The 13993-nt window shown below is 41.6% G+C and overlaps 1 protein-coding gene across 1 annotated transcript in view; it reads left to right on the plus strand.

Annotated features, from left to right (window-relative positions):
* The window catches only part of LOC109924551 (palmitoyltransferase ZDHHC14), a 165226-nt gene that overhangs the window by 1503 nt on the left and 149730 nt on the right, over positions 1-13993 (plus strand). The gene's annotated exons all lie outside the window — the stretch shown is intronic.

The following is a 13993-nucleotide window of genomic DNA, read 5'->3' on the forward strand; positions in this document are numbered from 1 at the left end:
GTTCCCATCAAAGTACCCTTTTAATGATGTGTTGTGTATTAATTACGACAAGGCAACCCCTCTGGCTCTGTAAATCAGCTACTATGAGTCTGGAGACTTGTTCCTTCATGATTCTTTAGTTGTTGGAAATTGTAAAGTTGTCAAATTTCAAATTAAATGTTGCACTTCTGAGAATTTCTTTTTGTAACAAATTTAACATTAAATTCACCATTCTGTTTTGTGCTTCTTTCTCAATTCTTTCATTTTTAATTTTACAATCTTTGAAATTAATTAGTTAAAGGTATGCACTGTTGCTTGTTTTGTTCAATCTGGCCCAGATTGCATTTGTGCTGTTACCAGCTTATGTTTCAGTAATTTGTAATGCAAAAAACATAAAAGAAAAAAAATGTTGGACTTTTAGCAAGTGTCAGAGTCAATTAAGTCTTCACTCAAGTTTTGAAATGATTTAAAGCAGATGAACTGGAGATAGTAATTATATTTACTTTCGTATTTGTACGACGAAACACATTATAATGTCTGAGCAGTAGTATCAAAACTCCATAGCCCTGCGTAGAAAAGTGATTTCCAAGTGACTGCCTCCAGCGCCTGTGACTCGGGTACCATTTTCTATTGGAGTAGATACAAGGTGATACCATAACTGCTTACAGAACCCTTTCTTTATACTTTTTCTATGTCGCAACATCTATGAAGACTGATTTAACTTAATCAATACATTATGATTTTAGCTGGCAAATTGCGAGAGATGTCAGGTGTTCATCTTTCAGACCAGGTTAATGCAGTGGGATTCCAGTTTCTTTTTATGCTCTCTGATCCTTATCAATATGTTGATATTTGAATGCTCATTTCCAGGCGTAGCAAGAAAAATATTGTGGCTTTGGGACCCCGCTGTCTTATTTAAGATTCAAGGCACAATCAGTTCCTCTGCTGCCTTGATTTTCAGAATGCTCTCAATAAAGTCGCGTGTAAGAGCTCAGTGTGCCAAAGTGAAGCACATAGGATTGGGAGTAGTGAATATTTTCTAATCAACCTGTTCAGAGATGTTATTACACACCTCTGGAGCAGATGGCACTTGAACCCTGGCCTTGCTGTCTAGAAGTAGGAACACAACCATTGCGCCACAAGAGATTGGGGGTAATATACTGGCATGGACTGAGAGTTGGTTAGACGTCAGGAAATGAAGAGTAGGAATAAATTAGTCCTTTTCAAAGTAGAAGTGGGATGCCACAGGGATCAGTGCTTGAGCCCCAGCTATTTATATATCAACAGTTTGGATGAGGGATTCCAACATAATATTTCCAAGTTTGCTGATGACACGTAACTAGGTAGGATTGGGAATGATGAGGAAGATGTAAAGAGGCTTGAAGGTGATTTAGACAATGAATGGGCAACTGGATGGCAGATGCAATACTGTGCTGATGAATGTGAAGTCGTTCACCTTGGTTGGAAGAAACAGGATGGCAATTCTTAAATGGTGGTGGATTGGGAAGTGTTGATGTACACTGGTTACTGAAGCAGTTAATAAGGAAAATGGTATGTGGCCTCCAGTGAGGAAGGATATTAACTTCAGTAATGTGGAATCTGTATGAGTGCAACTTAGAAACACAAAGGGGCAGAAAACGATAATGGGTTGTGTATACATTTCAAACTGTAGTGATATTGTTGGGAAGACATTAAACAGGGAATTAGAGACACAAGTAATAAACGTACAGCTTAATTATGGGCAACCTTTATCTGCATGTAGACTGGGCAAATCAAATTAGTAACAGTATTATAAGAGGAGGACGCCTGGAATGTGTACAATTCTGGATTAGTACATTGAGCAACCAACTGGAGGACAGGCCATCCTTGACTGGATATTGCATATTAGCTGTGCGAGATGCCTTGGAGAAGAGTGACTATTAACTGACAGAATTCTTCATTAAGATGGAGATCACATAATTGATTGAGACCTGGGATTGGAGTAGTGCACTGACATGGATAGGGAACTGGCTGGCAGATAAACAACAAAGACTAGGAATAAATGAGTCACTTTCTGAGTGGCAGCCAGTGACCAGTGGGGTACCAATGGAATCAGCTCTTGGACTTAGCTATTCATAACATAGATTAATGATTTGGATGAGGGAACTAAATGTAATATCTCCAGGTACGCAGATGACACAAAGCTGGGTGAGAAGGTGAGCTGCGAAGACGATGCTGAGATGCTTCACTGTGACTTAGACAGGTTAAGTGAGTGGGCAAATGCATGACAGATGAGGTATAATGTGGATAAATGTGCAGCTATCCACTTTGGTAGCAAAAACAGGAAGGCAGACTATTATCTGATTGGGAATACATTAGGAAAAGGGGAGGTGCAACGAGACATGGGTGTCCTTGTAAACCAGTTGCTGAAAGTAAGCATGCAGGTGTGCCAAGCGCTGAGGAAGGCAAATGCTATGTTAGCCTTCATAGCTAGAGGATTTGAGTACAGCAACAGGGAAGTCTTGCTGCAATTGTATAGCACCTTGATGAGACCATACCTGGAATATAATTTTTGTCTTCTTATCCAAGGAAGGATGTTAAATAAGAGCCCATGGTGTTAAGGGCATGGTGTTAAGGGCAAGGTGCTGGCATGGATTGAGGATTAGCTGACTGACAAGGCGGAGAATGGCAGTAAAGGCATCTTTTTCAGGATGGCAGCTGGTGACCCTTGCAGAGACCAATGCTGCGATCACCATTGTTTATGTTAGACATTAATGATTTGGACAAAGGGACTGAGGATAGTGTTGCTAAGTTTACAGGTGAGACAAAGATAAGTGGACGGATCAGTAGTGGTGAGCAGACTGCAGAAGTATTTGGACAGGGTATGAAAGTGGGCAAAGAATTGACAGATGGAAAACTGTTTGGGACAGTTTGAAGTTATGTACTTTGATAGGAACAATAGAGGCATAGATTTTTTTCGAAATAGGGAAAGGCTTCAGAAATCTGAAGAACAAAGGGACTTGGGAGTCCTAGCTCAGGATTCTCTTAACGTTAACATGCAGATTCAGTTGACATTTAGGAATGCAAATACAACGTTAGCATTCATTTCAAGAGGGCTGGAATAGTAGTGCAGGGATGTCCTGCTGAGGTTGTAGAAGGCTCTGGTTAGATCACATTTGGAATATTGTGAGCATTTTTGAGTCTCAAATTTAAGGAAGGATTTGCTGGCATTGGAGGGGATCCAGAGAAGGGTTGCAAGAGTGACTGCAGGGATGAAGGGCTTGACATAAGAGCAGTGGTTAAGGACTCTGCGTCTGTATTTGATGGAGTTTAGAAGACTGAGGTGGGGGAGGATCTCATTGAATACTGAGAGTCTTGGATACAGGGGATATCGAGAAGATACTTCCACTAATATGAGAGATTAAGACCTGAGGGCTCAGCCTCAGAATAAAGGGACTACCCTTTAGAACTGAGATGAGGAGGAATCTCTTTAGCCAGATGGTGATGAATCTGTGGAATGCTGTGGAGGCCAAGTCATTGAGTGTAGTCAAGACAGAGATAGGTAGGGTCTTGATTAGTGAGGGGATCAAAGGTCATGTGGAGAATAGAGGAGAATGAGTTTGAGGAAACAATTCAGCCATGATCAATTGTTGGAGAAGTCTCGATGGGCCAGGTGGCTTAATTCTGCTCCTATATCATATGATCTGTGGTCTTAAGTGGGCAAAAAGTTGCCAAATAGAGTATAATGTGGGAAAATGTGAAGTTGTTCATTTTGGAAGGGAGAACAAAAGAACAGTATTATTTAAATGGAGAAAAAACTACAGAAAGTTGCAGCACAAAGGGACTTGAGAATACTTGTACATGAAGGACAGAAAGCTAGCACATGGTACAGCAGGTAATGAGAAAGGCTTATGGACTATTGGCACTTATGCCAAGGGGTTTGGTGTATAAGAATAGGGAAGTCTTACTGCAACTGTACAAAGTGCTGGTGAGACCACTTCTGGAGTACTGTAAGGCAGTTTTGGTCCCACTATTTAAGGAAAGATTTCATTTCATTGGAGACAGTTCAGAGAAGGTTTGCTAGGATGATCTGCGGTCTGGAGGGATTTTCTTATGAACAAAGGCTAAACGGATTGAGACTGTACTTATTGGACTTCAGAAGAATGGGAGGTAATCTCATTGAAACACATAGGATTCTTAAGGCCAGAGAGGAATTAAAAATTTAGGTCAGACCGCTGCAATTTCATGCCTCACCTCCCACAGCAGCCTGAGATGCAGTTCATCCGGACCAGGGGATTTGTCTGTTTTCATGTCTGACAGAGCCTCCAATACCTCCCCATTTCCTAGTCAAACTGCACAAGTTCCTCACAGACCCTTTTCCTGAATTCTGTACATACGTTCTCCTTTTCCAGAGTGAAAACTAAAGAGAAATATTCATTCAACAGCTTCACACTCTGATTGTCCCCTTGGTCCCTAATAGGACCTACTCTTTCCCTGGTTAACCTCTTCCCTTTAATATATTGTGAAATATCTTAGGACTGCCCCCAGTCCTATTCGCAATGTCCTTTCTCATGCCCCCTTTTTGCTCTTCTCATTGCTTCCTTAAGTTCTCTCCTGCACTCCTTGGATTCCTCTACAGCCACAGTTGAATTACTCCCCTTGGACTCCTCCTCCTTTTTATCCAGTCCTAAATTGTCCTAGACATCCAGGCTTCTCTGAACTTATTGCTCTTACATTTCCCTGTAAAGGGTACAAGCACTCTTGGACCTGTACTTTCCCCAGCTCCTTTTTGAATGCCACTCCTATTGCTCCACCATAGACTTATCTGCAAGAAACTGTTCCCAGTTGACTGTGGCCAGATCCTGCTTTATTTGAATAAAGTCTGCCTTCCCCCAGTCCAAAGCTGTCTTTTGCAGGCCATGTTTTTCCTTGTCCAGAACAAATTTGAACCATACCACGTTGTGGTCACTATTACTTAAATGTTCTATCAAACACTCGTCTGGCTTCTTTCCCCAGAACCAGATCCAGAACTGTGCCATCCCTTGTTAGGCCTTCTACATATTGATACAAAAAAAATTCCCCTGTATATATTTTAAGAAATCTGCCCCCTCTAACACTATCCTAATTTATACTGGGAAAGTTGAAATCCTCTAGTATAATCGCAACTCTTGCACACTTCTGTGAACTGTCTACATATTTGCTCCTCTATTTCTCGCTGACTCTTTGGGGGCCTGTAATATGCTCGCAGTAAAGTAGCTTCCCCGTTAACATCCCTAAATTCTATCAATACAGGTGCGTTTGAAGACCCTTCCAAGATGTCATCTCTCCTTATTGCAGTAATTGACTCCTTAAATAATAGCGCTACACCACCACCCTTTTTACACCCTCCTCCGTCTCGCCTAAAAATCCTATACCCCAGAATGTTGAGTTGCTAGTCCGGCCCTTCCCTCAATCATGTTTCTGTGACGGCAACAATATCATACTTCCATATTTCAATCCACGCCATTAACTCATCAACCTTACCTATTATACTCCTAGCATTAAAGTAAAGACCATCCAGCCTTGCCTTACTCTTTTTAACAAAGCACAGTGACATGCTACCTTGTTTGTAGCATGATATGTCTCTGTTTCATCAATGTTCTGTGTCCCCTCTCTCTGCTAGACTAGTTTAAACTCCTCCCAGTAGCAATAGCAAGCCTGCTTGCAAGGACATTGGTCCCAATGTGGCTCAAGTGTGGACCATCCCATTTTGTACATGTCCCACCTTCCCCAAAAATGGTCTCAGTGATCTAGGAATCTAAAACACTCCCTCTTGCACCAACTCTTGAGCCACATATTCATATGTTGTATTTCCCTATATCTAAACTCATTAGCACGTGGCACTGGGAGTAATCCAGAGATTACAACCATTGAGGTCCTGCTTTTTAATCTACTGCCTAGCTCCCTTAAGTCTTGTTGCAAGATCTCATTCTTTACTTTGCAAATATCATTGGTACCAACAAATATCACAACCAATAACCCATTACCCTCCCCTTTCAGGATGACCTGCAGCTGTTCCATAACATCCCTGACCCTGGCACCAGGGGGGCAGCACCCCATCCTGGTGTCACATCTTGCGCCGAAGAAACACCTGTTTGCTCCCCTAACCAAATAATCACCTATCACTGTTGCTCTTCTCCTCTACCAAACCCCCCACCCCCATACATTCAAGCTGCTTGTGCCAGAAGTTGGTTCTGACTGAGTTCCTCTGAGGTACCAGCACCCTCATCAGTTTCCAAAATGGAATACCAGTTAGTGAGTGGGTCCCCAGGGGTCTCCTGCTCGACCTGTCTGTGCTTTCCAGACTGTCTGCTGGTCACTCATTCCCTTTTTCCCTCTAGTCCCATAAACTGCAGTGTGACCACCTCTCTAACTGTGCTGTCCACGTAACTTTCAGCCTTGCGGATGCACCACAGTGTCTCAAACCACTGCTCCAGCTCTGAGACCCAGAACTCCAGCTCCTGCAGCTGGGAACACTTCCTGCACATGTGGTCATCTAGGACACTGGTGGCATCCAGGACTCCCTACATATGACAAGCTATGTATTCCACTTGGCTGGTCTGTCCTGACAACTCTTAAATTTAAAATTAATGCCTTAGACTAGAATTATTAGTCTTATTTCATTAGACTTCGTACTCTATCACTAAGGTTATGAAAAGTTTATCTGTAACTAAGTTTCTGCTGCTCTAAATCTGTAAGATAAGAAAGGGTTAACCAGTAATTGTCAGGTGCCGAGTACACACAGTCTGGAGTCTTTATCACCTTTTGCAGTTATGATGTCAACAGGAGCCACATTGAGGTGTGTCGCAGTGTTCCTGCTTTATCCACACCATGCTAGATTTATAGGCTTACTGGTTACTGTGTCCCTGCCTCCTGGCTGCTGCTGCAAGATATGTGCCCTGTGAAGACTCAGTCGGAAAAAATCTGAGAAGATGCTCCCCCGCCATGGGAGGTTCAATGACCAGATGGCATCGCCTCCGAATACAGGGATGCCAGTTTAAGGCTGAAATGATGAGGAATTTCTTTTCTCAGAGGTTTGAAAGTCTTTGGAGTTCCTTGCCACAGAGAGCTGTGGGGGTAGAGTCCTTGTGTATATTTAAGGCAGCGATGGGCAGATTCTTGATCCAAGGGGAATTGGATGCAGAGTTGCAAAGTAGAAATTTGTTTAGAAGTCCTTTATTGGATGAAAGGTTTGACACAATAGCACCTTTTTAAAGCATCTCTTAAATAACAGTAGCTCTTAATGCAAAGATGTGACATGCTGTAGTTCAATCATGCCACACATCTGACTTTGATGACAACCCACGTGAACACCGGCGTTATGTTATAAGGCTGTGAAACCAGCACAGTGGTGTCTCCACATTAACAAGTGTCACCGATACTCCAAAAAGTTTGGTATTATTTTAAATTAAACCTCGGCTAGACAGAAGTAGAAAAGTTAACATCTTAATATCAACTGGCAACAAAAACATTCATTTCAATATCATACTTTGGGCATATGGAGATGTGACAAAGATGCCAACATATATAATCTTTAAGCATAGAACTCTGCCAAAAAATATTGCACTGCGTAATCATTCATGAACACGAGAAAGGTTGGATAGTGGAAGGTTTGCCAAATGACTAGTTATGTAAATGTGGTGTAGAGAACCTCTTGGTGACTTTTTCACACTATTTTTTGATGCTTTTAGGTGTCATTAAATGTCATGCATCAAGTTTATCCTAGAGGATAATCTCGCAGATCTTGTCATCATTCTTGGTCCTATGACAGATCAGTTGTAAGAGTTGGATGTCAGCTGCAAATGATTGTTTGACTAGCTGATACACCAAAGTAGTTGTATGTTGCATCACGTGTTTGCACACAGTCAGGCAATCAGAAGAAACCAAACGTTTTGCTCGCTAACCAATGAAATAAATAATCCTGTGATGCCATTAATCAATTCCTGATTCAATGTAGTTTCAAGAAGTGTTGTCTCAAGAATCTTGTGGATAGTTTAGAAGACAGCATCCTCTGGACAGCAATGCTGCTGCAGTGGATGATAAAAATAAAGAAAATTTTCTGTCATTTACAATGGAGATGATTTGTAGTTTGTTGAATAACCTAATATCCTTTTATTAAAACACTTATTACTGTACTGGTGGTTGTGGGTAAGTTGAAAGAAAGCTGAATGTGGAATATTTTCTAATTATTTAGTATAAAACCCATGCTGAAAATCCACGTGCAAAAGCATTGTTGGTAACTTATTCATTCCTGTACATCTCAGGTTGGTTTTGTGAATTTGGTCACACCCACAGGAAATGGATGTAGGGTGCATTCGGTGTTATTTTCCATCTATCAAAATTAGTGCATCATCTCAGCTACCTTGATGTTTTCCTTTGCCATGATTATCTAGCAAAAGTGACTATTTGTTAGTTAAGGATAATGATGTGAACAGTTCTCATAAGCACTTACCTAACCCCTTTAAAAAAATGACCATTGTGCAGGAGTTTTAAACAGAACTGTCAGTATACTAACAGTGTCATTGTTTAACACGCACCATAACGTTGCTACGTGATTGATGTAAGTTTAAGTTTACATATCCTAAAAACATGTGGCTTTCTATTTTGTTAGTGGTGTTTTACGTGTGTTTTAAAGTATCACAATATACTGTTCTTAGTTAACAATGTATGAAGTTGAGACAATTTGCAGCAAAACAGAATGTTCATATATTTTGCCCAGGCTACAAAGCTGCAAGCTTTTGTTTTGCTTCATTCATGGAATGAGAGAGACACTGGCTAGGCCAGCATTTATTATCCATCCATAGTTGTCCCTAAGAAGGTGATGATCACTACCGCCTTGAACCGCTACAGGTTTTTTGTAGGTGGAAGCACAATGCAGTTAGGAAGGGAGTTCCAGGATTTTGCCTGAGTGACACTGAAGGAACAGTGATCTATTTCCAAGTCTGGGCGGCATGGTAGCGCAGTGCTGTCTCACAGCACCGGGGCCCGGGTTCAATTCCGTCCTTGTGCGACCGACTGTGTGGAGTTTGCGCATTCTCCCGATGTCTGCGTGGATTTCCTCCCACAGTCCAAAGATGTACAGGTTAGGTGGATTGGCCAGGCTAAATTGTCCCTAGTGTCCAGGGATGTGCGGGCTAGGTGAGTTATAGAGATGGGGTGTTGGAGGAGGGGGTGGTAGGCAAGGTGGGTCTGGGTGGGATGCTCTTTGGAGGGCCGGTGTACACTCGATAGGCTGAATGACCTGCATCCACACCATTGGGATTGTATGAAGTCAGAATGGTTGAGTGGCTTGGAGGAAACCTGCAGGAGGTGGTATTCCCATATATCTGTTCATCTTGTCCTTCTATAAGGAAGTTATCATTGGTTTGGAAGGTACTGTCCAATGAGCCTTAGTAAATTTCTGCAGTGGATCATGTAGATGGTACACACTGCTGCAACTGAGAATTGGTGGTGGAGGAAGGGCGTATTTGTGGATGTGGTTCCAATCAAATGGGCTGCTCTGTCCTGGATGATGTTAACCTTCTTAAAACTTGTTTGGAGCTGCACTCATCCAGGCAAGTAGAAAGTATTCCATTACACTCCTGACTTGCTGATGGTGGACATGCTCTGGATAATCAGGAGGTGAGTTACTCGCTGCAGGATTCCTAGGACCTGCTGTTGTAGCTACTGTATTTACGGCTGATCCAGGTCAGTTTCTGGTCAGTGGTAACCCCCTGGATGTTAATAGTGGGCAATTCAGTGATAGTAACACCATTGAATGTCAAGGTATGATGTTTAGATTCTCTTCCTATTTGGAAATGGTCATTGCCTGGCATTTGTGTGGCACAAATGTTACTTGCCATTCTTCAGCTGAAGCCTGGAATATTGTCTAAGGCTTGCTACTTTTGGACATGAACTACTTCAGTATCTGAGGTGTTGTGAATGGTGTGGAACATTGTGCGACCCTCAGTGAACTTCCCCACTTCTGACCTTATGACAGGGGGAATGGTCGTTGGTGAAACAGCTGGAGATGATTGGGCCCTTAGGAACTTTTGCAGAGATGTTCTGGAACTGAGATGACTGATCTCCAACATCCACAACTATCTTCCTTTGTGTCAGGTATGACTTGAACTAGTTGAGATTTTCCTTGCAGTGTCCATTGACTTTGGTTTTGCTAGTTCTTCTTGATGCCACACTTGGTCACATACTGCCTTGATGTCAAGGACAGTTACTGTTGCTTCACCTCTGGAATTCACCTCCTTTGTCCATGTTTTAACCAAGGCTATAAAAAGTTCAGGACCTGAGTGGTCCTGGCAGAACCCAGACTGAGTGGTAGTGAACAGGTTATTGCTAAGCAAGCGTTGCTTCTTGGACTGTTTGATTGGGAGTGGAATGATAGGGCGATAATTGGCTTGGCTGGATTTTACCTGGTTTTTGTGTACAGGACATACCTGGGTCCTGTGCAATTTTCCACATTGTTAGGTAGATGCCAGTGTTTTTAGCTTGGGTAGGGGTGCAATGCCTCATGCTATTGAGAACAGCAGTTTCCTGTATTGTCTTGGCCAAAGAGAGAGGATAGAGAGAAAAGGCCAGTGATTACATTTGCCTCTGTTTGTATGCTACAGTCCCTAGCTGACCTATTCTAAAATGTTCTTATCAGAGAAATCTTAGAGCAGGCCAACTAGATAGTAATGCTTAATATAGGTAAGGTGATAAAGCCTTAAAAGGGGTATTGTATTATCAATAATTAACAATTTTTTAATGTTTCTAATGCTACATTGAATGAAAATTATAAATAGGCAACATGTATGATCAGCTGTTCATATGATTCTATTGTGAAGAAAAATAGAATTTAATAGATTGCAAATTATGCAAATTTACATTGAGAATTTCATGTTTTCATTTTGTGCATTAATTTAACTTAACAGTTGCCCCAAAAGCAGTTGAACTACAATTTTTGTTTCTATTCTGTTAATGTCTAGGAAGCTGTATGGTCATCTGTGTAGTTTCTTACGGAATATTTCAGGAGTCACTGGGGTATGATCATTTAGGATAAAATTACATTTTTGTTATGCTGTGAATGTGATAAGAAAGAACAAAATTTTAGACCACTGTTGAAGTTTGTAACTGTGCTAACAGCAAATTAAGATTTCCAATCAGGTGAACTGGGTTGACCAGCTCCCTTTTTTTTAAACCCTCTTTTGATTTCCATTTTTGCTCATAACTATCACACTTCAATTAAGCTGAATTAACCAGATCAAAAATGAAGGTGAACCAATTCCAAGATTCTCTTGACGGAAAGATTATAGAGTTTTATTATCGGTTAAACCTGAGGAAAAATAAGAAAATGCAATCATCAAACACATGCAAACATGTATATAAAATTTTAAAAACAAGGGAGATGCATATCCAGTACAGACAATAGATAATAGGAATTCTTCCTAGTCCCAGAAGACAATAAGGTGCACTCTCATCAGAGGGAAAATTTTAACCTAAGGGTCACCACGTTTCAAGTAAGGGGCGAGGTTGAGAAGATGGATCCTCATAGTAACTTCAGCTGTTATGGGAATTGCTGTTGGTGTCACACTGCGATGAAAACCAGCCGTCCAGTCAGCTAAGTACACACACAGGAACGTAAAGGTAGTTGTGGTTTTTTTTTGTCTTTTAGCTTCGAGAGTGAAATGTGAGCCCTAACTGTTCAGCTGTCATCCTTTTTCCTCAGGAGTAATGAAGCTTGCAGATAACCTTGATTTCTCAGTGAACAATAACTTTTCTTTGTTTTTCCCACTGGTGCTGACTTTTGAGAGAGAGAACGCAAGGGAAGAACTTCCCGTTTTGATTTTTGATTCTTTCTGTTTTGATTTATTTATTGTCAGGTGTTACAAAATACAGGGAAAAGTGTCATATAGTGTTGTCACTCTCCGGCACCACCTTAAACATAGAAAAATAAACCAAAACATAGACTACAAATTCAGAAAAATAAAGAAATAAAGTTCAACTTTACAGCCCTTCTTGTTAAGTACTCAGCCATGGGCCTGGAGCAGCCAGCCACAAGTCCCCTCCCTGCAGTGCTGGGATAAGAGTTGCCACTCTCCAGTGCCATCTCGCCTCCGCTGATTCTGCTGCCACCATGAGTCCATGCTGGACCTCGCCACTGCAGCTGCCACCCATGCCGCTGGGTCCTGCACTGGCCCAAACTTGATGCCACTGCCAAGAGTCTACTGTAGGCCCACCTCGCCAATGCAGCCTCTTCCGATGCTGCTGGGTCCCATACTGGACTCAAACTCACCTCCACTGCTTCATGGGTCTGTGCTGGATGCAGACGCAGTGGAGAACCCAAACTTGCTTCCGCCGCAGCAGCCATGGGTGAGCGCTGGGCCCACTTCGTCAATGCAGAAGACACAGTATCCTTCTCATTATCAGTCAACATTGCTTTGAAGGCTGCTGTTGATATACAGTTTATTTGTGCATGGTGTCTGTCTCATTATTTCATTCCAAGCTGGATAGTTGAAGGCAACATCTTCCAATATGTCAATCTGTATTGCAGTTTTTAATTTGTAATCAGTTGAAGAGCTATGGAGAGGGGGCAGGAAAGTGGTGTTGAGGCTGAGATGAGATCAGTCATGGTTGTATCAAATGGCGGAGCAATTTCAAGGGGCTGAATTTGCCGACTCCCGCTCCTCGTTCTTACGTGTGACATGCAAATTTTTTGATGCCTCACTTGCATTTTGGTGCTTTTTAATTAAAATACTAGTTCCGATGCAGCTTGTTTAGTATATTCCACAGGTTGTCAGATGATCGTAGCAGTCACTTTAGGTCCTTTTTCAAACATGTTTAGCCCATCAAAGCCTCTGGTATTGTTAAATGAAAAAAACTGAATATTAATTGACCATTACTATCAGTGATCATAACTGTATATGTTGGAAAGTGTGGAGTTTCAGATGTGTGGAAAGACTGGAAGGGAAATTATGATAGAAATTGCTTGCGTTTTCATTTTTTGATTCTTTGGAGAGCAAGAGTTGAGAATTGGGAATACTCCTGATTCTGCAGACTTGCCTGCTGTATTTTTATCCTGAGGAGAAAAGTTGAGCTCTCTGTCCTAGGGCTGCAGCAGAGGTAGGTGGATGGTGAGGCTGACGGGTTAGAAGACTACTCTCCTTTTACTGGGCAGTCGCCAGTTATACATATGGCATAACTTGATACTCTCGTCAATTTATATGTCCTGTGGATCCTCTGCGTCTCCTCATGCTACCTCCTTGTCCATTCATATCTCCATGATTCCCATGCCGTCACCATGCCCACTCGTCCAATATGCACTGGGTGCACAACTGATGCTTCATAATGGCATGTCTTCAAAATGCTCGTAAAATTTTTTTTAAAGCCCTTTGGGAATATGTTCCATCTTACATTCTCATGGAATTGACAACCAAACACATGCAGTAAATATCCCATTGAGGAATCCTGTAATCATTTTATAATCTGTTCATCTTGTCCAAGTAAACAAATGGAACACTGAAAAATCACCTGACAGAAATATTACCATATTATAATCTCATGAGACTATCCCTTAAACAAATCTAGCACTCTCTTTCAAGGCAAGACTTATAGAATTAAAAATAGGGCCTTGGGCATGTTGTAGAACAGAGAGACCTCAGGGTTTGGAAACATATATCTGTGATGCAAACATCAAAGAATTGGTTGTTAAGGCATTTAACATGCTTGCCTTCATTTCTCAGATCTTTAAGTGTAGGAGTTGGGACATTATGTTGAGATTATACAGGACATTATTGAAGCCTCTTCTGGAGTACTGTATGCAGGTCTGGTTGCCCTGTTATAGGAAGGATATTATTAAGCTGGAGAGGATTCAGAAGAGATTTACCAGAATGTTGCTGGGAATGAAGGGTTTGAATTACAAGGAAAGGCTGGGACTTCTTTCACTTGAGCGTAAGAGATTTGAGAGGTGACCTTACAGAAGTTTATAAAATCATAAGGGGTATAGATAAGGTGAATAGCTGGT

The sequence above is a fragment of the Rhincodon typus genome, chromosome 9 (genome assembly GCF_021869965.1).
Source record: "Rhincodon typus isolate 14 chromosome 9, sRhiTyp1.1, whole genome shotgun sequence".
Classification (NCBI taxonomy): Eukaryota; Metazoa; Chordata; class Chondrichthyes; order Orectolobiformes; family Rhincodontidae; genus Rhincodon; species Rhincodon typus.